This window comes from Oryctolagus cuniculus, chromosome 12 (genome assembly GCF_964237555.1).
Source record: "Oryctolagus cuniculus chromosome 12, mOryCun1.1, whole genome shotgun sequence".
In the NCBI taxonomy this organism is placed as follows: domain Eukaryota; kingdom Metazoa; phylum Chordata; class Mammalia; order Lagomorpha; family Leporidae; genus Oryctolagus; species Oryctolagus cuniculus.
Genome location: NC_091443.1, coordinates 62,991,733 through 63,017,760, shown reverse-complemented (window position 1 = coordinate 63,017,760; position 26,028 = coordinate 62,991,733). Strand labels below are relative to the sequence as shown.

General features: G+C 42.7%; 1 protein-coding gene and 1 pseudogene across 3 annotated transcripts in view; one reads left to right on the top strand and one right to left on the bottom strand.

Annotated features, from left to right (window-relative positions):
* The window catches only part of GPR176 (G protein-coupled receptor 176), a 129,294-nt gene that overhangs the window by 25,724 nt on the left and 77,542 nt on the right, over positions 1–26,028 (top strand). The gene's annotated exons all lie outside the window — the stretch shown is intronic.
* LOC100359068 (ubiquitin-conjugating enzyme E2 L3 pseudogene) lies at positions 15,126–15,819 on the bottom strand (annotated as a pseudogene).

Below are 26,028 nucleotides of genomic sequence, written 5' to 3'. Positions count from 1 at the left end.
AATAATCTGTTTTGTGATGAAGTGCTTGACTGTGCCACACTTGTCCTGGGAGGAAAACAGGACTTTATAGGTAAAGACTGCTATGGGGCTCTGCAGTCAGATAGCTCCAGGTTTAAGTCCCATTTCTGCCACTTACTAGCATTTTGTCCTTGGGCCTGCTTTTATTATTATAATTTTAAAAGGAATTTTTAAAAAGGTTTATTTATTTATTTGAAAGAGTGACAGAGAAAGACAAAGAGATCTTCCAACTGCTGATTCACCCCCAAAATGGCTTCTGATTGCTGGGGCTTGTCCAGGCTGAGGCCAGGAGCCAGGAACTCCATCCTGGTCTCTGATGTGGGTGACAGGGGCCTGGTTACTTAGGCTGTCACCAACTACCTCTTAAGTACCCCAAATTGTCAGCATTAATTAATATAGTGAGGGCTCAGAGCCACCTGAAAAGAAAGTGTAAGATGGTAATTCCAGTAAATAAACCAGGAAATAATGAAATGTCCTATTTACCACCCCCCAACCCCACATATCTATTGCTTAAAGCGGGGCTGCATTAATTTTCTATAGCTACCATAACAAAATATTATAAACAGAATGGCTTAAAGCAACAGAAATTTATTCTCACAGTTCAGGAGGCTAGAAGTCTGAAACTAAGGTGTAGGTAGTTTGAAAGCTCTAAGGGAGAACTTGCTGTATGCCCCCTCCTAGCTTTTGGTACTTTCTGGCCATGCTTATTCTCCCTTGGCCTGTCGCTGCATTACTCCAGTCTTTGCCTTTGTGATTACATGGCCTTCTTCCCTAGGTTTCTTTTGTCTCTGTGTTCTCTCTTCCTCTTAGAAGGAAACCCGACATCGGGTTTGGGGCCAACCCTGTTCCAGTGTGACCTCATTTCAATTTGATTATATCCGTAAGGAACCTATTCCTAAATGACGTCATAATTATAGCTGAGGGAAGTAAGGGAGGGGTTCAGACTCCAACATATCTTTTCAGGGGTTATACTCCAGCCCACTACAATGGCAGACTCACTAAGTTCAAATAGAAACTCACCATCTCTCCTTCCTCCTCATCCATTGCTGTCTTCTCTAACCACAACTTATTGAGTCGTATTACTTAATCATGGCTTCCCATTTCCTAAAATATTTGGTTTAAATTTTTCCACTTGGCTCTATCCTGCTACCTGAAATGACTTCTTATTTTAAGAAACTGCTCTCCCTGACCTTGAATCCGTATTCTCTTTGTGTTGTTCCCCACATGGAAGGACTTTTCTCTTCATCTGCATAAATCTTCTCATTCCTAAGGGTGGGATTGTGCTTCACTCTATATTTTTTTCCTGCAGCACCTAGCTGAGTACTAGTATATAATATGTGCTCAATAAATATTTTGATTATTTTCCTAAAAAAGCAGAAGAATTTAGATTATAGATTGGAAAGAAAGTTAATGGTTTCTTGTTCTTGAATCCCAAAATTCAAGTTGCTGAGAATTGGTTTGTCTTAATAGCTTAAAGTATTCAATAAGATTATTTTCTTTTTGTTTAAAAATTCCTACCTGGGTTATCAGTATTTGTTTATAGTTTCATTCTGATGCTAGCCTACTTTGGCTCTAAAACAGCATGAGCAGGAGTGGGTGTTTGGCTCAGCAGTTAAGATACTGCTTGGGATGCCTTCATCAGATATCAGAGTGCTTACAATTGGGTCCCAGTTATCCCACTTCTGATTCCAGTGTCCTGCTAATGTCTACCCTGACAGGCAGCAGGTGATGATTCAAATACCTGTGCTCTGCCACTCACATGAGAAACCTAGATAGAATTCTGGACTCCTGGTTTTGTCTTGGTCCAGCCCTGGCTATTTCAGGCATTTAGGGAGTGAACTAGCATTCTCTCTCTCTCTCTCTCTCTGGCATACTAATTACTCTACACATGAAATTTTTGCTATTTATTGTCAGTACTGAGTTCAGGGCCTGGAAGATAACTTTTTATCAGTGGCATAATATCTAAAAGCATAAATGGAACCTGCTTTGTAGTTTGTTTATCTTATTATCATTGTTACAAAGCTGGAAAATATTTAAGAGATTTTTCTGATTTTCTACCTCTTCAACAAAGAGAAGGTCTAAGACAACACAAACTGCTCCCTCCCTGTTGGCTTCTGCCTTATTCTACTGCCCTCCAAGTTGTATATTTGAAGGGCCGTATTCCAGGGTGCCAGATTTAGCCTGTGGCCCCAGTAGAGCCCTGTTCAAGTCCAGTTCATCCATGGTCTGATGGACCTTAGTTCCAATTCACATTTCTTAAGATTTCCAGGCCCAGAGCCATTAAGTGGGTGGTGAGCAGATTTGTGTTTCTGATTTTTAATGAGAAAAAGGGTTGGAGTCAGTAGAGTTTCTTTTATCTGGGTGATACTGAACATTTTTGTGTGGTATTGATAGCTAGGATAATGAGTCAATATTTGTGAGGCAAATAGATTAGTGTCTGGCACAAAACAAATGCTACAACATGTTTGAAAATAAATAAAAAGTATAATTTGTAGTCAAAATCTGAGTATAAGATTCCACGCTGCCTCTCTCAGAATCTCCATGGGCCCTCTGCAGGCTGAGCCTAAGCTTTAACTCCTCAGTCTTCCATTTGCCCTTGTGGTCAGATTTTTGTCTTTCCGCCATTAACTCTCTCTCTTTTTTTTTAAATGATTGATTTATTTGAAAGACAGTTACAGAGAGAGGGGGAGACACACACACACACAGAGATCTTCCATCTGCTGGTTCACTCCCCAAATGGTCACAGTAGCCAGGGCTGGGACAGAAGCCAGGGAGCTAGGAACTCCATCTGGGTCTCTTACATAGTAGCAGGGGTCCAAGTACTCACATCATCTGCTGCTGCTATCCTACGCACATTAGGAGGGAGCTGGATTGGAAATGGAGTAGCCAGAACTTGAACCCGTGCCCATATGGGATGCTGGCATCTCAGACAATGGCTTAACCTACTATGCCACGATACTGGCTCCAACTCCCATTTAAGAAAAATCACATGAGTTGCATTGAACTTCATTTATTATTAGAAAGGCATAGAGGGAGGGATGGAGATATCAGTATCTTCCACACGCTGGTTCATTTCCAAATGGCTGCAAAAGCCAGGGCTGGGGCAGGTTTAAGCTAGGGTCTTGGAACTCAATCCAGGTCTCCCATGTGAGTGGTAGGAATCCGAGTACCTGAATACATCCCAGGGTCTGTATAAGTAGGAAGCTGGAATTGGAAGTGGAGCTAGAACTTGAACCCAGACACTCTAATGTGGGATGCTGTTGTCTCAGGTTTTGCCAAGTGTCTGACCAGGTCACTCTCGTTAACTGTAACCTTCTGCAAGAGGGAAATACCCTTGCCTAGGAGCCTCTTCGGTTTTCAGTGCAGTCTCTTCAGTAGATAACTGCAAAAACACCTAATTCAGGAAATTGGTATGAATTGATGTAAGTTGACAGAGAGTGCTTTATTTTCCAGATTATTGCAGCCAAAATTTGAGTTTAATTCTTTCTTGCCTTTATGTTCACAGAAAAAAGACATTATGAGTGTTAGGGGCAGTGATGTGCTGCTAAGTGTTAACAGTGGGCTCTCTAAGGAAAAAGGACCCTGACTTGTAGTGTTTGTGATTTTTGCAGTTCAGATGCTCCCTTGTGCCCAGTTTCAAGCTACAAATGTGACCTCACCGAGTTAGGGTTGGGCAGAGATGTGGGATTAGGCTCCAGCACACTTTTGCAATTCGCCTGTTTAAAGTAGGTAAAGGATTGAAGAGGTGTGTTTTGGTGTTGTCCATTGATTCATTATATGAATAAAGATCAAACTCTTGCTGTGTCTGAAGAATTTCTTTTTTATTTTATTTTATTTTTTGGCACTAGCCACTCTTCATAACTTGTGAGGTTGTAGGTTCATTATTATTACTTCTTTAAATATTTGTTTACTTGAAAGGCAGAGTTACAGAGAAAGAGATAGAGATGGATTTTTTTAAAAGATTTTTATTTATTTATTTGACAGAGTTACACAGAGAGAGGAGAGGCAGAGGGAGAGAGAAAGAGAGAGAGAGAGAGAGAGAGAGAGAGAGAGGTCTTCCATTCCATGGTTCACTCCCCAATTGGCTGCAACAGCGAGAGCTACGCTGATCAAAGCTAGGTGCCAGGAGCTTCTTCCAGTCTTCCATGTAGTTGCAATGGCCCAAGGATTTGGGCCATCTTGTACTGCTTTCCCAGGCTATAGCAGAGATCTGGGTTGGAAGTAGAGCAGCTGAGTCTCGAACCAGCACCCATATGGGATGCCAGCACTATAGGCCATGGGGTTAACCCGCTGTACTACAGCACCGGCCCCAAGATGGATCTTTGATCTGCTGGTTCACTCTGAAATGGCCACAAAGGCCAGGGCTGGGCCAGGCTGAAGCCAGCAGCCTGGAATTCCATCTTGGTGACTCTGTGGATGGCAGAGGCCTAAGTACTTGGACCATCCTCCAATGCTTTTCCTGCAGGGATCTGTATCTGAGGTAGAACAGTCGGGATTTGAACTGGCAGCTAGAAGGGATGCCAGCATCACAGGCAGTGGCTTAACCCACTGTGCCACAAGCACTGCTTTAGATACTGGGGATGTAGTAGGGAAACAAAACAAATTCCTGCCTTCATGGAGCTTAGTCCAGTAAAATTTCCAATGTCAGCTTCTTGTATTTAATATTTGGGGACAATTTGAGCAAGTTTCTTTAACAGTTGAGTAAATGAAAAAAATTTGAGTCAAGCACCTATAACAACTAATTTTTTTTTAAGATTTATTTCTTTATTTGAAAGGCAGAGTTACAGAGAGTCAGAGGCAGAGAGAAAGAGGAAGAGGGAGGTCTTCGAAACGCTGGTTCACTCCGCAAATGGCAACAAAAGCCAGAGCTGGGCCAATCTGAAGCCAGGAGCTAGGAGCTGGGTCTCCCATGCAGGTGCAGGGGCCCAAGTGCTTGGGCCATCTTCCACTGCTTTCCCAGGCCACAGCAGAGAGCTGGATCCAAAGTGGAGCAGCCGGCGCCCAAACGGGATGCTGGCACTGCAGGTGGTGGCTTTACCTGGTAAGATACAGCGCCGGACCCAACAACTAATTTTTTCAATGAAGAAAAGACAGCCTTTGCCTATATCTTAAAGCATTTAGATCTGGCTGAAAATCCCATGAGAGTTTCTCAGGCATGTGAAGCCAAGACACTCTGGCAAAAATAAATGACCTGAATGAAAGATCTCCGTGAGTGACATCCCAGCAGAAAGAACAGGCCATCAAAGAAGGAGGTACCTTTCTCTGAAGGGAGGAGAGAACTTCCACTTTGCTATGGGCTTATCTAAATAAGACTGGAGTTGGCAAACTCAAGAGGTTTCCATAGCCTTGGCAGCTCATGACAAGAACCTCGGGTGATTACTGACATCATAAATAAGAGTGTCAATTGTTAAATCAACAACAGGAGTCACTGTGCACCTACTCCCCATGTAGGATCTCTGTCCTTAATGTGTTGTACTATGTGAATTATTGGTAAAACTAGTACTCAAACAGTACTTTATACTTTGTGTATCTGTGTGGGTACAAACTGTTGAAATCTTTACTTAGTATATACCAAGTTGTTCTTCTGTATATAAAGATAATTGAAAGTGACTCTTGATGAAGAATGGGGTGGGAGAGGGAGTAGGAGATGGGAGGGTTGCTGGTGGGAGGGAGGTTATAGGGGTAAATGTATCTTCTGCTTCTTGGCAAATAGGCAAAAGGCAGACAGCTTTTGTTATAGCTGCTGCTTCTCAATTGCCTTCAGCTCAAAACAATCTGCCAAAGTGGCATGTTTTGGGGTGGCATATTCTGCTATTCTTCAACATACTCCTTTGGAAGATTTCATAGTATCAGTGAAGAAACTCAAATCTTTCCTGAAGAAAAATCACTGCACCAAGGGCTGGCATTGTGGTGAAGTGGGTTAAACTGCCACTTAGAATACTGGTATCCCATATTGGACTGCCAGTTTGAGTCCTGGCTGTCCCACTTCTGATTAAGCTCCCTGCTAATGCACCTGGGAAAGCATCAGATGATGGCTCAAGTACTGGGCCCCTGCCACCCACATGGGAGACCCAGATAGAGATTCTGGCTCCTGATTTTGGCCTGGGCTAGGCCAATTGTTTTGGCCATTTGGGGAGTAAACCAGTGGATAAGTGCATTCGCTTGCTCTCTTTCTCCCTCTCTCTCCCCCCACACATACTTCTTTTTGTCACTCTGCTTTTTGAATTCGCAAATAGTAATAAAAAATTATGGTGCCAGACTTACTTATCGGTGGAGTGATTTGAGATTTGAGAAAGGTGGGTCCTCAGGAAACTTAGAACGTTTAGAAAAGCAAAAGAAGAAAGTAAGGAGGCAAACTGAAATTAACCATTGGATTCTTCATACATCCTGCTCAGGGTTACAGGACTCTCCAGAGCCTCCTCCCTCCAGTTGTTTAAGCTGTGGAATGAATGATTCATTTGCCCTCAGTATCAGATGACACTGTTGCCTTATTCAGCATCATCATTCCAGCAAAGGTGGTTGTGAGCCACTTACCTCTGCATGTGTCTGGAATATGCATTGCTCCATTTATGCCCAGTGTCGCTCCCCCTCTTCGTGGAGGAGCAACACTAAACCCTGCCTAGGCTTCTTATCCGAGTCACGGCACCATTATGTCGCTCCCCGTCTTCGTGGAGGAACGACACAGGACCCTGCGCTGTTCTTTTGTCTGCTTGGCCCTCCCCGGGTTTGCTGCTGGTTCTTCCCGGGTTGGCTACCGTGCCTTCCACCTCCGTGGAAGGGCGGTTCCCCCTGCCACATTCCCCACTTCCGCGGGGGAGCGGCACACCGCCGGCCGGCTCTCTCGGGGGCTGCTCAGATGTTCCTCAGGTGTTCCTGGTGCATGTTGTCTCTCTCCTCCTTTATAGTCCTCTTCCACCAATCCCAACTCTGCTACCCACACGCCGAAGTACGCTGCTCTCCTCCAATCAGGAGCAGGTCCTGCTGTTTATTGGTTGAACTGGAGGCAGCTGTGTAGAAGCTGTTTCCTCCTCTCCCAGCGCCATATTGTGGGAGAGCAGATGCATAGAATAAGTCTTAATTCCAGTAACAGTCTAGTCCGAGTTGCTCCCCACAGCCCAGGTCACCTCCGTCTTTGTTAGAAACAAGTACTTCATATTCACCACGATGGTTTGGAGCAAATGAAGGAAGTCCAGGCTCTTTTCTGGTGCATCAGAATCACCTGCTGGTGGTTCAGAGTACTGGGAAGCACTCCAAACCAGCATTGTGGCACAGCAGGTTAAACTGCAGCTTGTGATGCTTGCGTCCTGTATGAGCCCAGGCTCAAGTCCTGGCTGCTCTGCTTCTGATCCAGCTTCCTGCTAATGTGTCTGGGAAAGTGACGAAAGATGGCTTTCTTTTTTTTCTTTCCTAAGATTTATTTATTTGCACACCGGGTTCTAGTCCCCGTTGGGGCGCCGGATTCTGTCCCAGTTGCCCCTCTTCCAGGCCAGCTCTCTGCTGTGGCCAGGGAGTGCAGTGGAGGATGGCCCAAGTGCTTGGGCCCTGCACCCGCACAGGAGACCAGGAAGAAGCACCTGGCTCCTGGCTTCGGATCAGTGCGATGCGCTGGCCGCAGCGCGCCGGCTCAAGCGGCCATTGGGGGGGGTGAACCAACGGTAAAGGAAGACCTTTCTCTCTGTCTCTCTCTCACTATCCACTCTGCCTGTCAAAAAACAAGAGATTTATTTATTTGAAAGAGTTACACAGAGAGAGAAGGAGAGGAAGAGAGAGAGAGAGAGAGAGAGAGAAAGGTCTTCTCTCCGCTGGTTCACTCTCCCAGTTGGCCGCAGTGGCGGGAGCTGCGCTGATCCAAAGGCAGGAGCCAAGAGCTTCTTCCTGGTCTCCCACGCAGGTGCAGGGGTCCAAGGACTTGGGTCATCTACTGCTTTCCCAGGCCATAGCAGAGAGCTGAATAGGAAGTGGAGCAGCTGGGACTTGAACCAGTGCCCATATGGGATGCCGGCACTGCAAGCAGCGGCTTTACCTGCTACGCCACAGTGCTGGCCCCGGAAGATGGCTTTCTAATGGAGTTCCTGGCTCCTGATTTTGTCCTGGCCTAGCCCAACAGGGTGGATTTCCTGGCTCCTGTTTTCAGTTTGCCCTGTCCTGGCTGTTGAGGCCATTTGGGCAGGGACCAGATGAACTAAGTCCTCTGGTGTAGGTTTAGGGATTTGCATCTTTAAAAATTTTTTCAGGTAATGCATAGGCACACTAAAGTTTGAGAACTGGGTTAGACTCAGAATTTTAGAGAGGAATAATCTCAGAATTTCCTTGGGATCCAACCTGTGTCTCACTGGAGCAGGTACAGCATGTCTGACCTTGCAGTGACTTTTCTGTTTAAAATAGGATATCCATCAATGTGGTAGGGCAGTAAGGACAACGCCTTTTTCCAAGAATCACCATTATGTGATGCCCTGTTGCTAGTAGGCTGGATCAATTAGTAGTTGTAGCTGAGGGTGATTGTAATTATTTCTTTTGCAGCTGCTGAAGTTTTTTTTTTTTTTAATTATTTATTTGAAAGGTAGAGTTAGGAAAAAAAAAAAAGGACAAAGAGAGAGAGAGTCTTCCATCTGCTGGTTCATTCCCCAAATGGGTACAACAGCTGGAGCTGGGCCTGGGTGAAGCCAGGAGCCAGGAGCTTCTCCTGGGTCTCCAGTATGGGTGCCGGGGCTCAAGCAATTGAACCATATTCTGCTGCTTTCCCAGGCACATTAGCTGAGAGCTGGATTGGAACTGGAACAGCCAGGACATGAACCGCTCCCAGATGGCCTACCCGCAGTGCTGTAATGCTGAACCCTACTAATATCACATTATGAAAAGTAGGCAGGAATTTGCATAATAATGGACAGAAAGGAGATAGCTATGAGTAAACACTTTTTGTGTCCTTGACTCCTCTTTTGTCACTGTTGTATTTGTGTGACAAGTGTGGATTCTCTCAACTCCATTTGGCTGCTATTGCAGTGTGGATTCTCTCAACTCCATTTGGCTGCTATTGCAGGGACAACACATCTATCTTTGATTTGGTTGAATGCTTTAATTTTATGGATGTGAAAATCAAGGTGAAGATGAGGGATGAAGTGACTTGTGCAGGTGTGTCAAGGCTGGAATGTATCCCCAGGTCTTGCCACTTCCAGATGAGTGTTCTTGCCTTCATTGTGCTGCCTCCCAATAGGAGGGACATGGCGCTGTACAGTTCTTTGCTGAGTCTTAGTTCTTGGCAGAAAAAATCCAATACACACGTTTTTTAGTGTTCTGTGAAATCAGGGAAATTGTGTCCAGTTGTCTGTTCAGTTTGAGATCTGGGGAAAGTGTGTCTTCCTCTTTGTGTCTTAATCTCCATCAGCGAGCGATTACTTTGAGAGGAGAGGGACAATGAGTGGCTGAAACAGTGTAGGCCAGGGGATTTCCCTCAGTGCCTGTGAGGACAGGTGTGTTGTAATTATCAAGTTCTGTGATAATTGTGACACAGTTAATTAATTGGAAGACTTGTTTCTAATTTACTTTGGAGACCTACAGGTGATTCAAGTAATGGGCTGGAGCAGATGTCTAGGTGCAAGCAGGTAGAGGATGGGTTTGTTTTACTTTTGCAATCCCGTCTTCCTTCTTGACCTGATTTGCTTTGGAGACCATCTGACTTTTAAAAAGAACACAGGCACATTTCTTGCTGTGGAATCAGCAGCAGAAACATTCTATCAAACAGAGCAGTACTCAAGAGTGTGCTTGATTCCTTAAGAGGGTGGTGCTGACCTGTGAATCTTTATCTCTTCTTTTCAGACGTTGTCTGTGATTGTTGCCAAAGTGATCTTTTCTGGAGTGTTTGGGAAATCCTTTTGGGAGACAGGAGTAATATCAATCAATCTTGAAGAGTAAATTTGATGATAAAGGTGCAGAAAGAGCTATAGAAAAAACCAAAGTTTTAGACAGTTTGAGGTTTGAGTCAATGGTTTTTGACATGTGGAACTTCAGCTAAAACTTAACATGTCCTTGATTTTGTTGAAGCCTCTTCTTGTTGCCTATCCAGGGTCTGTCTTCTTATTATGCCTTACAGGACCTTAATTTTGTTTAGGGCAACAATGTGCCTAGATAGAATTATCTTTAAGAGTAGGAGTGGCTCAGTCAGTTGTAAGTGGACATTTTTTTTTTTTTTTTGACAGGCAGAGTGGACAGTGAGAGAGAGAGAGAGACAGAGAGAAAGGTCTTCCTTTTCCGTTGGTTCACCCCCAATGGCCGCTGTGGCCGGTGCGCTGTGGCCGGCATACTGCGCTGATCTGAAGCCAGGAGCCAGGTGCTTTTCTTGGTCTCCCATGCGGGTGCAAGACCCAAGGACCTGGGCCATCCTCCACTGCACTCCCGGGCCACAGCAGAGAGCTGGCCTGGAAGAGAAGCAACTGGGACAGAATCCGGCGCCCCAACGGGGACTAGAACCCGGTGTGCCGGTGCCGCAGGCGGAGGATTAGCCTATTGAGCTGTGGCGCCGGCCTGTAAGTGGACATTTACCGAGTGCAGCTCAGGATTGTAATTTTTTTCTTTGTGAAAAAGGGATAGACTAAGCCAGGTGTGTACTTGCTGCCCTTGCCCTTTTGGCCTGGAATACGGATGTAATTCCTAGGGAAGGAATAGCTATCTTGCATGTATAAAGACATGATATGCTAAGAATGACAGAGTAGAAAGTTAGAAGTCTGAGTCCTTGCTTTGATAACTTCTTTGAGCAGCTGCCTCAACCCTCTTCTGGGATTCAAGTTAAATGAGAAAAATAGCCTTTATTACTTTAAGCCATTGTAGTTGGATTTCTGATACATACAGCCAAGTACAGCTTTGGGAAACTGTTGGTTAGGTAGTCCTTATGCAAGGTGTATGTAAATACCGTGTTTACCAATGGACAGTTCAGCTTCTTATATAGAGCTGGCAATTTTAGATATTGAGAGATTCCCATATCAACTAGAGTTACTTTGTTGGAAGTTGTAGGACATCAAGATAGAAGAACTTATCAAATGTTGTCCTATCTAAGGTGAAACAGGCACTGCCTGTAGCTGTTTACTGGTGAGAATTATGTCAAAAGTCAGAGCAGTCAGGACCCAAAAAGTCACTCCCTTGTTTTAAGGGTTCTCAGAGATTTGCCTGAGCAAGAACTGTGGGTGACTGTTTCCAAAAGAAGGTGTTTGGGCCTCTTTTCTTTCCTCCTCTGGGACAGAGATGCTGATCCAGGAGCACTTCCAGCTGTGGACCTGTTATCTTATTTGAGGCAGTTACTTTTGAGCAGGTTTTTCTCTGACAGAATCATTGAACAGCAAATCACTGTTATTTCTGAACAAAGATTTATCATAAGAATTCAGCACTACTATATATGCTCTTTTTTAAAGTTGTTATATGTATAATATATCCTACTGTTGTTTATGTAAGAAAATAGGTCATAATGGATACTACACCACTTGTCTATGACAATAAAGGAAAATAATTACATAGTGAATGTTTCAGAATTAGGCCCATGAAGAGGAAAATTCTCCAGTGATCATTCAGAATATGTAGATGGTTTGTATTTATAAGCCATTATGAAGTTCTCAAACCTTAGTTACTATAGACCACTTAGAGGATGCTTTGTACATGAGTAGATCATAATTTGAGATAAATTTGTAAAACACAAAACCAATTAATAATAAAAAGCATGTTTAATAAAGGAGGTGGGAGGTGATGGGTATGCTTATGCCCTTAATGGTGTGGATGGTTTTATGGGTATGTACCCCAGACTCACTGAATTACATACTTTGTTTTTTTTTTAAGATTTATTTATTTATTTGAAAGGCAGAGCTACAGAGAGGCAGAGGCAGAGGCAGAGAGAGAGAGAGAGAAAGTCTTCCATCTGCTGGTTTACTCCCCAAATGACTGCAATGGCCAGAGCTGGACTGATTTGAAGCCAGGAGTTTCTTCTAGGTCTCCCACGCGTGGGTACAGGGGCCCAAGGACTTGGACCATCTTTCATTGCTTTCCCAGGCCTTAGCAGAGAGCTGGATCAGAAGTGGAGCAGCCAGGTCTGGAACTGATGCCCATATAGGATGCCTGCACTGGAGACAGTGGCTTTACCCGTTATTTATATACTTTAAATATGTACAGTGATTTTTGCATGTCAATCATACCTCAACAAAGTGTTTTTTTTTTCCAAAAAGCATGTTTTAAAATCCACAGTTTCTCATATTAGCGACACAAATTTAATTACAATTTTTAAATAAAATATCTAGCTAGCTGGATTCTATATCCAGTATATTTAATTTTATTTATTTAAAAGGTAAAGTTACACACACACACACACAGAGAAAGAGAGAGAGAGAGAGAGAGAGAGAGAGAGAGAGAGAGAGAGAAAGGTCTTTGTCCATTGGTTCAGTCCCCAAATGGCAGGAGCCAGGAGTTTCTTCTGGGTCTCCCATGCAGCTGCAGGGGCCCAAGCACTTGGGCCATCTTCTACAGCTTTCCCAGGCCATTGCAGAGAGCTGGATCAAAAGAGGAGCAGCCAAGACTATATAGGGTGCTGGTGCCACAGGTGGAGGCTTATGCCACTACTCTACAGTGCCAACCCCTATCCAGTGTGGTTTTTTTTTTTTCCCTCATTGTTTTATGAAAATATAAAATACTTCTTCATAATTAGAAAAGTTAGAGATGGTAATAAATGTGTGATAACTCCATCTATTTGGAAAGTTGGAATAATTCACATTGAATTTTTGTCTGGAAATAAAAAGACTTTCACATGAAGACCAGGTCAGTGCTCCATTAGATGCTGAGTCTGCAAGCCTATTTCCTTCAGCTTTGCTGCTTAGTCTTCTCAAAGAATCTCCACTTATTCTCAATAGTTGGCATAAACAGGTTTTGGTCCTGGATGAGAAGTTCAGGAATATCAGGCTACTAACTACTCTGCTGACATTTGCCACTTGAAACCAAGGAACTGCCCCTTCCTGGCATTATCTGTGTGAAATAGGAGTGCTTTAGTCTCATTCATCATTTCAGAAGTTTGCATGAGCACCCTTGACAGCAGCCAGAGAACTGCTTATTTCTTTACAGAGCATGCTGAGAAGATACACACACACACACACACACACACACACACAGTAGCCATTATTTGATTCTATTCACATTTAAGCTATTTTCTACAAGATTGTATTGAGAGTAGGAACCATACTGTTGTGTGTTATCTGTTGTGGTAAATGAAGATGTGGGTGTTTGGACATAACAGTAAAATGTTTTTATTTGTGTAGTTCCCACCTTCCTCACTGTAAGCATTGAGGTTATTTCCTCAGAACCGATCCTAATGCACCTTTTCTCATTTATACTATTGCTCACAAAATAAATGTTAACTAAATAAAAATCTCTTCTATAGGTTGGGTTTTTGGTGATAGAACACAGTTTTTACATATTTCTCCCTCAAATTTGTTCTACTCATAATTGATATGCATCCTCTGAACATCATTGATGTCACATAATTGTAAAATGAAGTACATGCTAGGGTGTTTATGTGGTTATAATTCTTCCACATCGCATGCCTTTCAATGTGATGTTCAACAGAGTCATTAATATTTTGCTAAACACTTGCACTGATTTTACACTGAACATGTTTTTCATTAACCTTGTGTCTGGCCTTATTAGTTTCTTGGAAATAATTTTATCTGAAGGATGTAACTTTTGAGTAATGCTTCTGTAGTTTTGGTCTATTTTCTACTCTTAGTGTCAAAATGAGTGAATTTCATACTGGGAAAGTATTATTTTGTACTTGTTTTGGAAAAACTCAAAGTTTAATTGGGAGGTTGCTGTGAAGTTTTTGAAATGCAGTTTGAAAGTGAAGTGAAATCTTTGGATGCTTCAAGCAACTCTACTAAGATTTTTTGACAGCAACACTAGAAAGTGGAATAATTGTGCAGTATAGTGTTGGGTATATTCACTTCAGGTTGACTGGAGCTTCTTCACTGTGTGCAGTTGTCCCAGTTGTGCATTCACATACTCTACTCTTACAAGACTGAGGTTGGTTTCACTATTTAAAGCATTATTGTAAAGTCTAGTACTTTGTTGCTATTTTAATTGTTATGTTTATGCACAATGAACACTTTTGTACCATCTACTCTCTGTGAACTGGGGATAAAACACAGCACATTGGTAACAGTGAAAAAGGCAGGTTTTATGAACGATCAGTTGTACACAAAAGTGTGAAAGTGTGTTAGCTGGGACCAGCTGCACCAAGTACTGCCTTTAAGTGTGTGGTGATTAAGAGCGTAAAAGAATTTCTGTGGAAAATCCTAATTGGTTTTTCATTTCAAATATAAGGTATGAGTATATGGGAGTAAAACCATTTCTCCTAAACTGACAAATCTACACTGGACCACCTTTTTGACTGGTTGCCTGAGAACCCTATACTATTGGTTTCTTTAATGACATAGTAGGTTATTCCTTTCAATTTGTAAGTTTATCATTCATTCATCAATGTTAATTGAATGCTAACTCTGTATCAACCACTTTGTTAGAGGCCGTTAGAGATACAAAGATGAACACGATATAGTCCTTTAGGAGGCCAGCTCATTGTCTGTTGGGGAAGACAGAAATATAAACAAATAGTTAAAATTCATTGTGCTAAGTGCAGTGCTGGAGATGTGCCAGTGACAGCACAGCATGATATGTAGCAATCATACACATTTCAGAGTGGCTGGAGCATATGAATTATGAAGGTGAGACTGGAGAGGTGAGCAGAAACAAGATCCTACAAGACTGAACATGGCTGCATGGGAATCTTGGAATTTGTCCACTGGCTTCAGGGAGCCACACAGTGGTTTTAAGCAGGGCAGTGACAAGGACCAGTTGATGTTTTAGTAAGATCATTCTGTTGGCTGTTTGATGGATGGGCTTAACAGAGGCCAGCTTTGAAGCAGGAGGCCAATTAGGAGGCTGTTGTGGAAGTGTAGCTGAGATATAATGAGGGCTTAGGCCAGAGCATGGTAATGGGGTGAAAAACTGGTGACAAATTCAAGACACATGGAAGATAAATTGGACTTAGTGATTGATCAGATAATGAGGTGAAGTTGGGTTAAACCAACTAGTTTTTTTTTTTTTTAGAACATCTGAAATTTTTAATCCTTTCTTTACAGGTTACCTAGACCGCTTTTGATTAAGAAAACTGTAGAAAGTTAGTAACTGCCACGAGCGGACGCCAGGCGGTGGCACGTGTCAATTTTCCACAGAGTCCTGCTTTGCGGGGTGTCTGAGGGCACTGCTCGGGGTCTCTGCTCACATTGGCTGGAATCATCCGTGGCAGACTTTAGTCCACAGGTCGCTTCTCCCCATATTTCTTTGTAAACTCTTCAGCATTCTTACAGAATTTTTTACGGTCCTTAAAGTATTCTTCAGCTAGGTCGGCCCGGAGCGGGTGCTCGGGCTGGGGGTCGTTCACCAGTGCTATGAGGGACTGGATTACTTGGTCGGTTTTGGTTGCTGGCTTCCAGTTTTCAGCACTAATTATGGGCAGACAGACCTGCCCCTTTTCATCAATGTTTGGGTGATAGATCTTTGTTTTAAATGTGATCTTCGGTGGTTTGAATGGGTACTCTGCTGGAAAGTTGATTTCGATTCTGAAGGCTCCCTTGTCATATGGAGGGTTGTCAGGAACAGTAAGCCCTTGCCAAGTCAATAAATTAGCTTCATCAACCTGGATGTTACGGAAGTTTTTCATTCCACATTTGCGGATCTCTTCAAGCTCCTTCATCAGCCTCCTGCTGGCCGCCATCTTGGACCTCCCAACTAGTTTTCTATATTGGGTTTCTAGTGGTGGTGCCAGCAATATGCAAAGAGAGACTGAGTTCAGGAGAAGCAGGTGGGATAAAGCAGGATGTACAGATGATTAAGTATGTTACAAGTCGAATCTGAGGTACTCATGGAATACCTATGCAATAGTTTGTATATTAATCTAGAGGTTAGATGTCCCCCATAGGTCCATATGTTAAAGTCTTATGTTCATGGTAATGAGAGGGTAGAAACTTAACAGAATAAGGTGTTAAGAAGTGAGACTTTTGGGAAGTGATCAGATTGAATTAAATTATTAGCATAGAGTCCCCATATTGGAATTATAGTGCCTTCGTAAGGAGAGACATAGGCACATGCGCTTCCTCTTGCCATGTGATGCTCTGTGCCTCCTTGAGACTGGCTGCAATAGCCAGAGCTGAGCTGAGCTGATCTGAAGCCAGGACCCAGGAGTTTCCTTCGGGTCTCCCACATGGGTGCAGGGGCCCAAGCACTTAGGCCATCATTCACTGCTTTCCCAGTATGTGGCAGAGAGTTGGATTGGAAGTGGAACAGCCAGAACTTGAACTGGCACCCATATGGGTTGCTGGTGCTGCAGACTGGAGCTTTAACCCACTGTGCCACAGTGCTGCCCCACCCCCCTTCATTTTTAAAGTGAGGGGATAGGCTAGATAGGCTCTGACAAATGGATTCCATTGTTTTCTAGTTGTCGTCCACTAGACATGGTACATCTGATGTGTCTCTAGTAATTTTATAGTCCGGATAATCTCTCAGTCTCAACTCCACCAAGATGGGCTACCTTTTGGCCCTAGCCACATACACGTATGTCCAGCAATGCCTGTTCTTATCTTAATCTATCTATGATGTCCAGGGGAAACTGGGTCCTCAGTGCCTGAACACACAGGGGTTAATTGATTGTTCTGCTCATATGACTTTAAAGGATGGCTTGTCAGCCAGCAAATTCTCCTTGATTATTATTCTGGGCATTTATATTATTATTATTAATAATTCTATTTAATTTTTTGATTACATGTAATACTTGTACATTTTCATGGGGGTACAGTGTGATAACACATAGACACAACATAGATTGATCAAACCAATATCCACTTCATATCTTTTTCTTATGTTTGGCACCTACCAGCTCCTTTCATTCTAGTTCTTTGTATAGTATATAATGCATTTTTGTGACCTGTAGTCACCCTACTTTGATGTAGAACACTAGAACTTGATCATTTACTTTTTATCTCATTCTCTTCTTTGGTATAATAGTAAAATTTATTATCCAGAGAGCTTTAAAGTGGATTCACAACTAAAAGCAGGAATTCTTGTATACTGGTATGAATGCAAATTAATTAGTATGGTTATTACGGAAAACCATGTAAAAGTCCTTCTAAAAGTTAAAAATAGAAATATCATATAATCTAGCAACCCTACCTCTGGACATATATCCAAAGGAAATAAAATAAATAAGGAGGGGCCGGCACTGTGGCGCAGAGGGTTAACACCCTGGCCTGAAGCACCGGCATCCCATATGGGCACTGGTTCAAGACTCTGCTGCTCCTCTTCTGATCCAGCTCTCTGCCATGGCCTGGGAAAGCAGTAGAAGAAGGCCCAAGTTCTTGGGTCCCTGCACCCGCATGGAAGACCAGGAAGAAGCTCCTGGTTCCTGGTTTCAGATCAGCACAGCTCTGGCTGTAGTGGCCAATTGGGGAGTGAACCATTGGATAGAAGATCTCTCTCTCTCTCTGCCTCTCCTCTCTCTGTGTAACTCTGACTTTCAAATAAATAAATAAATAAATCTTAAAAAAAAGAAATAAGGAGATACTTGCATTCCCATTTTTATTGCAGCATTATTCATAACAGCTAAGATAGGGATATCAACCTAAGTGCCTATTAATGGATGAATTGATAAAAATTATGTGATAATATATATTAATATGATTTTATATACACACACACGTTTATAGTTGAGTCCTAAGGAAAAAAAAAACAGTAGGGGTCAGTGCTGTGGCATAGCAGGTTAAGCTGCTGCCTGTGGCACTGGCATCCTATATGGGCACTGACTCAAGTCCTGGCTGTTCAACTTCTGATCCAGCTCCCTGCTAATGGCCTGTGAAAGCAGTGGAAGATGGCCCAAGTGCTTGGGCCTCTGCACCCATGTGGGAGACCTAGAAGAAGCTTCTGGCTCCTGGCTTCAGATTGGCCCAGCACTGGCCATTACAGCAATCTGGGGGAGTGAACTAGTGAATGGGAGACCTTTCTCTATGTCCCTCCCTCTTTCTGTTTGTAACTCTGCTTTTCAAATAAAAAAAATCTTAAAAAAAGGAAAAAGTCTAGTCATTTGCAGCAGCATGTTTGAACTTGGAAGACATGCTGAGTGAAATAAGCTAATCACAAAACAATAAATTTATAATGTAAAAAAAATTTGAACTCATGAAAGGTAATTCTGGCTTCCAGGATCTGCAGGATGGAAGATATGGGCAGATGTTAGTCAGAGGATACAAAATATGTAGGATGAATAGGTTCTGGAGATTTAATATGTAGTGTGGTAACTATAGTTAACATTTATGCTTGGAATTTGCTAAAAAAGTTATGTCTTAGATGTTCTTTTTTTAAAAAAGATGTATTTATTTATTTGAAAGAGTTAGAGAGAGAGAGAGGGAGAGACAGAGAAAGAGATGTTCTATCCCCTGGTTCACTCCTCAGATGACTGCAATGGCCAGCATTCAGCTGGGTCAAAGCCAGGAGTCAGGAGCTTCATCTGGGTCGCCTATATGGGTGGCAGGGGCCCAAGCACTTGAGCCATTTAACAATGGTTTTCCCAGGCCATTAGCAGCGAGTTCAATTGGAAGTGGAGCAGCTGGGCACAAACTGGTGTCGATATGGGATGCCAGTGTCATAGGCGGTGGCTTTACTGGCTACACTGGCCCCAAGCTTTAGATGTTTTTAATACACACACAGACACACAGATGTAACTGTGATATTATGGATATATTAATTATCTTGGTGGTGATAATCATTTCATAATGTAGATAACCTATCAAAACATCATGTTTTGTGCCGTAAACATACGCAATTTTCTTTTCAGTCATACCCCCAATAAAATTGACAAAGCAGCAGTTATAGTGAAGGAAAATGACTGTCTCATTGTTTGGCACATATCGACCAGGAAATGTTGCATGTGTAATGGAAAGAGCATGGAGTTGGGAGCTAAGAGGCTGGGCTTCATGCACCTGGGACCTAATTCACAGGTAGATGCTAATTTGATGAAAGATATCAACTATTTAGAAAAGTATTTGCTCACATTTGAGGGCATATTGGTTGTTTGACTACATTTGGATTTGGGTGAATCTAGGTGAACATATCTATAAATGAGGTAATCAGGTGTGTTCACATGAACATTTCTATGTGTGTGTGTGTGTATGTGTAGAAGGTAAGCTTATTCTCCTCTTAGCTTTTGTTTCCACTTTATTCTTCTGTTTCCTGGCAACAGTAACTTCAATAAAAGAGATCTCTACAAGCCTAATGAAACAACAAAGAATGAAGAAGAGAATATATAAATAGCCCTGGAGATCGCCATGTATTTCCATTAGGTGCTCTCAGAGCTGCTAGACTTGGTAATTGGGTTTTATTATGAGATTTTTAATTGTTTTATTAAGAAAATAGGTTAAATAGATAGGGCAGCCAAACTCTAGAACTGGAAATGAAGATTTTGTTTTTAAGTTAAAGAAGTAACTTTTTTTCATCCTGATTCTAAGACTACCTAGAAGGCACAAAAAAGTAATCTAACCTATATACACTTAGAACATCTGCTTGGCTACTGCAAAAATTTCCCACTAGATAATAAGCTACAAAAATTTCTAGCTTTCATGGGATACTTTGTATGCCATTCCATAACAACAGTAGAAATTGAAGTATAACATTGACATAGACATCATTAGTAGAATACCTCTCACATTGGAACAAGTGGTAGAAGAGCATTTAAGAACTGCAGCTCACACCAATTTAGTATTCAGGAAGATGGAGGTGGATGTTTGGCTTAGTGGTTAGGATGCCAGTTAAGATGCCTGCATCTCATATCAGAGTACTTAGATTCAACATCCCGCTCTGGCCACTGACTCCAGCTTCCTGCAAATGAAGACACTTGGAGACAGAAGTGATGGCTAATGTGATTGGGTTCCTCACCCACACAGGAGACCTGGATTGAGTTCCTGGCTCCTGGTTTTGGCCCCAGCCCAGTTCTGGAAATTGCAGTTTCACTCTCGCTGATTCTCTCTCTTTGCCTCTTGAAATACATAAAATTTTTAAAAAATCAAGAAGATGGAGAAGGTGTGTGTAAATCCAGTGTAACTCGGCCTGAATTCCCTGTGCACAAGAAGATGCTAGCAATGAGATTTCTTAAGTTCAAAGAGAAATGAGACTCCTGAAATTCCTCTGTATTGGGGTGTGCATCTGTTATTTATTTCATGTATTTAAGATCAAGTTTAAATGCATGTTAGTAGGAATATAAAAAGGCTCAATGGTGTATGAAAGCAGAATCACCTTACTTTTGTTCTACCATTTAATACTCTATTTAAAATAGAAAGCTTTTATTTAATAAATATAAATTTCATAAGTACAACTTATGGATTATAGCGGTTCTTCCCCCCAAACCCAACCCCCCACCCGCAAACCATCCCACTTCCTACTCCCTCTCCCATCCCATTCTTATGATTCCTTTTTAATTATCTTTATATACAGATCAACTCTATACTAAGTAAAGATTTTGACAGTTTGTACCCCCACAGACACACAAAGTATAAAGTACTGATTGAAGATTAGTTTTACCATTAATTCTCATAGTACAACACATTAAGGCAGAGGTCCCACATGGGGAGCAAGTGCACAGTGACTACTGCTGTTGATTTAACAATTGACACTCTTATTTATGACGTCAGTGATCACCTGAGACTCTTGTCATGAGTGCCAAGGCTATGGAAGCCTCTTGATTCCGACCTTATTTAGACAAGGCCATAATCAAAGTGGAAGTTCTCTCCTCCCTTCAGAGAAAGACAGGTACTTCCCTCTCTGATAGCCCTTTCTTTCCACTGGGATGTCACTCACAGAGATCTTTCATTTAGGTCATTTTTTTTTTTTTTATTTGACAGAGTTAGAAAGTGAGAGAGATAAAGACAGAGAGAAAGGTCTTGCTTCTGTTGGTTCACTCCCCAAATGGCCACCATGGCCAGCACTGCGCCGGCCCAAAGCCAGGAACCAGATGCTTCTTCCTGGCCTGCCGTGTGGTACAAGGGCCCAAGCACGTGGGCCATCCTCCACTGCCTTCCTGGGCCACAGCAGAGAGCTGGACTGGAAGAGGGGCAAGCGGGACTAGAACCTGGTGCCGATATGGGATGCCAGCGCCGCAAGCAGAGGATTAACGAAGTGAGCCACGGCACCGGCCTCTCATTTGGGTCATTTTTTTGCCACACTGTCTTGGCTTTCCATGGGCTTTTTTTTTTTTTTTTTTTTTTGACAGGCAGAGTGGACAGTGAGAGAGAGAGACAGAGAGAAAGGTCTTCCTTTGCCATTGGTTCACCCTCCAATGGCCGCCGTGGCCAGCGCGTTGTGGCTGGCGCGCTGCGGCTGGTGCGCTGTGGCCGGCACACCGCGCTGATCCGATAGCAGGAGCCAGGAGCCAGGTGCTTTTCCTGGTCTCCCATGGGGTGCAGGGCCCAAGCACCTGGGCCATCCTCCACTGCACTCCCTGGCCACAGCAGAGAGCTGGCCTGGAAGAGGAGCAACCAGGACAGAATCCAGTGCCCCGACCGGGACTAGAACCCGGTGTGCCGGTGCCGCTAGGCAGAGGATTAGCCTAGTGAGCCGCGGCGCCGGTCTTTTTTTTTTTTTTTTTTTTTTTTTTTGACAGGCAGAGCTAGACAGTGTGAGAGACAGAGAGAAAGGTAGAAAGGTCTTCCTTTTCTGTTGGTTCACCCTCCAATGGCCGCCGCGGCCGGCATGCTGTGGCTGGCGCATTGTGCTGATCTGAAGCCAGGAGCCAGGTGCTTATCCTGGTCTCCCATGGGGTGCAGGGCCCAAGGACTTGGGCCATCCTCCACTGCCTACCCGGGCCACAACAGAGAGCTGGACTGGAAGAGGAGCAACTGGGACAGAATCCGGTGCCCCGACCAGGACTAGGACCCAGGGTGCTGGCACTGCATGCAAAGGATTAGCCTAGTGAGCTGCGGCGCTGGCCTTCTCATGGGCTTTTTAGCCAGATCTGAATGCCTTAAGGGCTGATTCTGAGACCAGAGTGCTCTTTAGGGCATTTGTCATTCTATGAGTGTGCTGTGTGTCCTGCTTCCCATGTTGGATTGTTCTCTCCTTTTTAATTCTATTTATTATTAGCTGACACTTGGTCTTATTTATGTGATCCTTTTGACACTTAACCCTATCTTTATGATCAGTTATGAACTTAAACTGATCAATTTAATAAGATGTCATTGGTACCTGCCAACTTAATGGGGTTTGGAGTCCCATGGTAGGTTTTTAGCTTTACCCTTAGGGTAAATCCGAGGGAATGTGTGCTGAACTGTACAACTCCTCCCTTTCTTATTCTCACTCTTATTTTTAACAGGGATCAATTTTCAATTGGATTTAAACACCTAGGAATAATTGTGTGTTAATGAAAGAGTTCAACCCACGGTATTAAGTAGAAAAAGAAAATACTAAAAAGAATAAAATAGTAAGCTGTTCCTCGACAGTCAGGACAAGGGCTGATCAAGTCATTGCTTCTCACAGTGTCAGTTTCACTTCTACAGGTTTCCTTGTAGGTGCTCAGTTAGTTGTCACAGATCAGGGAGAACCTGATATTTGTCCCTTTGGGTCTGGCTTATTTTACTCAGCATGATGTTTTCCAGATTCCTCCATTTTGTTGCAAATGACCAGATTTCATTTTTTTTTTACCACTTTGTGGTATTCCATAGAGTACATATCCCATCATTTCTTTATCCAGTCTTCCGTTGATGGGCATTTGGGTTGATTCCATGTCTTAGCTATTGTGAATTGAGTTGCACTAAACATTGCGGTGCAGACATCTCTTTTACTTGCCAATTTAATTTAATTTTCCTTGGGTAAATTCTGAGGCTTGGGATGGCTGGGTCGTATGGTAGGGCTATATTCAGATTTTTGAGGAATCTCCAAACTGTCTTCCATAATGGCTTTACCAGTTTGTATTCCCAAAAACATGGATTAGTGTGCCTTTTTCCCCACATCCTCGCCAGCATCTGTTGTTAGTTGATTTCTGTATGTAAGCCATTCTAACCAGGGTGAGGTGAAACATCATTGTGGTTTTGATTTGTATTTCCCTGATGGCTAGTGATCCTGAACATTTTTTTCATGTGTCTGTTGACCATTTGGATTTCCTCTTTTGCAAAATGTCTATTGAGGTCCTTGGCCCATCTCTCAAGTGGGTTGTTTGTTTTGTTGCTGTGGAGTTTCTTGATCTCTTTGTAGATTCTGGTTATTAATCCTTTATCGGTTGCATAATTTGCAAATATTTTTCCCATTATGTTGGTTGCCTCTTCACTTTCCTGACTGTTTCTTTTGCAGTACAGAAATTTCTCAGTTTGATGTAATCCCAGTTATTAATTTTGGCTTTGACTCCCTGTGCCTCTGGGGTCTTTTCCAAGAAGTCTTTGCCTGTGCCTATATCTTAAAGGGTTTCTCCAGTGTTAATAATTTGATGGTGTCAGGTCATAGATTTAGATCTTTAATCCTTGTTGAGTGGATTTTTGTATAAGGTATAAGGTAGGAGTCTTGCTTCATACTTCTGTGTGTAGAAATCCAGTTTTCTCAGCACCATTTGTTGATAGACTGTACTTGGTCCAGGAATTTGTTTTAGATCCTTGATCAAATATAAGTTGGTTGTAGATGTTTAGATTGATTTCTGGTGTTTCTATTTTGTTCCATTGGTCTATCCATCTGTTTCTGTACCAGTCCCATGCTGTTTTGATTATAACTGTCCTGTAGTATGTCTTTTTTTTTTAAAGATTTATTTTTATTTTTTTTTTAAAGACAGAGTTATAGAGAGGGGTAGAAACAGAGGGGTCTTCCATCAGCTGGTTCACTTTGCAGATGGCCGCAATGGCCGGAGCTGTGCCGGTCTGAAGCCAGGAGCCAGGAGTCAGGAGCTTTTTCTGGGTCTCTTCTTAGGTGCAGAGGCCCAAGGACTTTGTCCATCATCTACTGCTTTCCCAGGTCACAGCAGAGAGCTGGATTGGAAGAGGAGCAGCTGGGACTAGTACCGGCGCCTATCAGGGATGCCAGTGCTTTAGGCCATGGCTTTAACTTGCTGTGCCACAGCGCCAGCCCCACCTGTAGTATGTCTTGAAATCTAGTATTGTGATGCCTCCAGCTCTGTTTAAAGATTGCTTTAGCTATTCTAGGTCTCCTGTGCCTCCTTATGAAAATCTGCATTATTTTTTTTACATTTTTCTTTGTTGGGAGGGCTTTTATTACTGATTCAATTTCTGTCTTGGTTATGGGTCTTTTTAGGTTTTCTATCTTCCTGGCTGTATTTAGGTAGGTTGTGTGTGTCCAGGAATCTATTTCTGCTAGATTTCCCAGTTTGTTGGCATACAACTCTTTGTAGTAATTTCTGATGACTCTTTATTTCTGTGTTGTCTGTTGTTACATTCCATTTTTTATCTCTAATTTTATTGATTTGAGTCTTCTCTCTCCTTTTCTTGGTTAGTTGGGCCAATGGCATGTCAGTTTTATTTTTTCAAGAAACCAGCTCTTTGTTTTGCTGATCTTTATTTTTTTTAATTTTTTTAGACAGGCAGAGTGCACAGTGAGAGAGAGAGAGAGAGAGAGAGAGAGAGGTCTTCCTTTACCGTTGGTTCACCCTCCAGTGGCTGCTGTGGCCAGCGCGCTGCAGCCGGCATTCCACGCTGATCCGAAGCCAGGAGCCAGGTGCTTCTCCTGGTCTCCTGTGTGGGTGCAAGGCCCAAGGACTTTGGGCCATCCTCCACTGCACTCCCGGGCCACAGCAGAGAGCTGGACTGGAAGAGGGGCAACCGGGACAGAATCCGGCACCCCGACCGGGACTAGAACCCGGTGTGCCGGCGCTGCAGGCGGAGGATTAGCCTATTGAGCCGTGGCGCCAGCCGTTGTGCTGATCTTTTATATTGTTTTTCTTTTGGATTCAATTTGTTGATATCTTCTCTAATTTTAATTATTTCTCTTTGTCTACTAGCTTTGGGTTTGGTTTGCTGTAATTTTTCTAGATCCTTGAGAGGCATTGATAGCTCATTTATTTGGTGCTTTTCCAATTTCTTGATGTAGGAACCTATTGCTATAAACTTTCATCTTTTTTTTTTTATCTTTTATTTAATGAATATAAATTTCCAAAGTACGACTCATGGATTACAATGGCTTCCCCCCCATACCGTCCCTCCCACCCACAACCCTCCCCTTTCCCACTCCCTCTCCCCTTCCATTCACATCAAGATTCATTTTCGATTATCTTAATATACAGAAGATCAGCTTAGTATACCTTAAGTAAGGATTTCAACAGATAAACTTTCATCTTAACACTGCTTTTGCTGTATCACAAAAGTTTTGATATGTTGTGTTGTTATCTTCATTTGCTTCCAGAAAATTTTTGATTTCTCTTTTGATTTCTTCTGTGACTCACTGTTCATTCAGGATCTTGTTGTTCAGTCTCCATATGCTTGCATATGCTTTATAGATTCCTGAGTTGCTGATTTCTAGCTTCATTCCACTGTGGTCAGAGAAGATGCATGGAATGATTTCGATTTTTTTGAATTTGCTGAGATTTGCTTTATGGCCTAGTATGTGGTCAATCCTAGAGAAAGTTCCATGCACTGGTGAGAAGAATGTGTATTCTATAACTAGGTTGAAAAGTTCTGTAGATATCTGTTAGGTCCATTTGGGGTATAGTGTCAATTAAATCTGCTGTTTCCTTGTTGATTTTTCTGTCTGGTTGATCTGTCCATTGCTGACAGTGGATACTCCTATTTTTTTAAAGATTAAATGTTGGGAGGAATATACATGTAGAATGGGTTCAGCTACCTGCCTAAAATACACACCAGATAAATCAGTTGATAACAGTTAATGATAAATGCATATGTGTGTTAGAAACTTCCTCGAGTTAAGCAAGATGATGAGACTGTTTTAAATTTTTACTGTGCGTCATGCTTT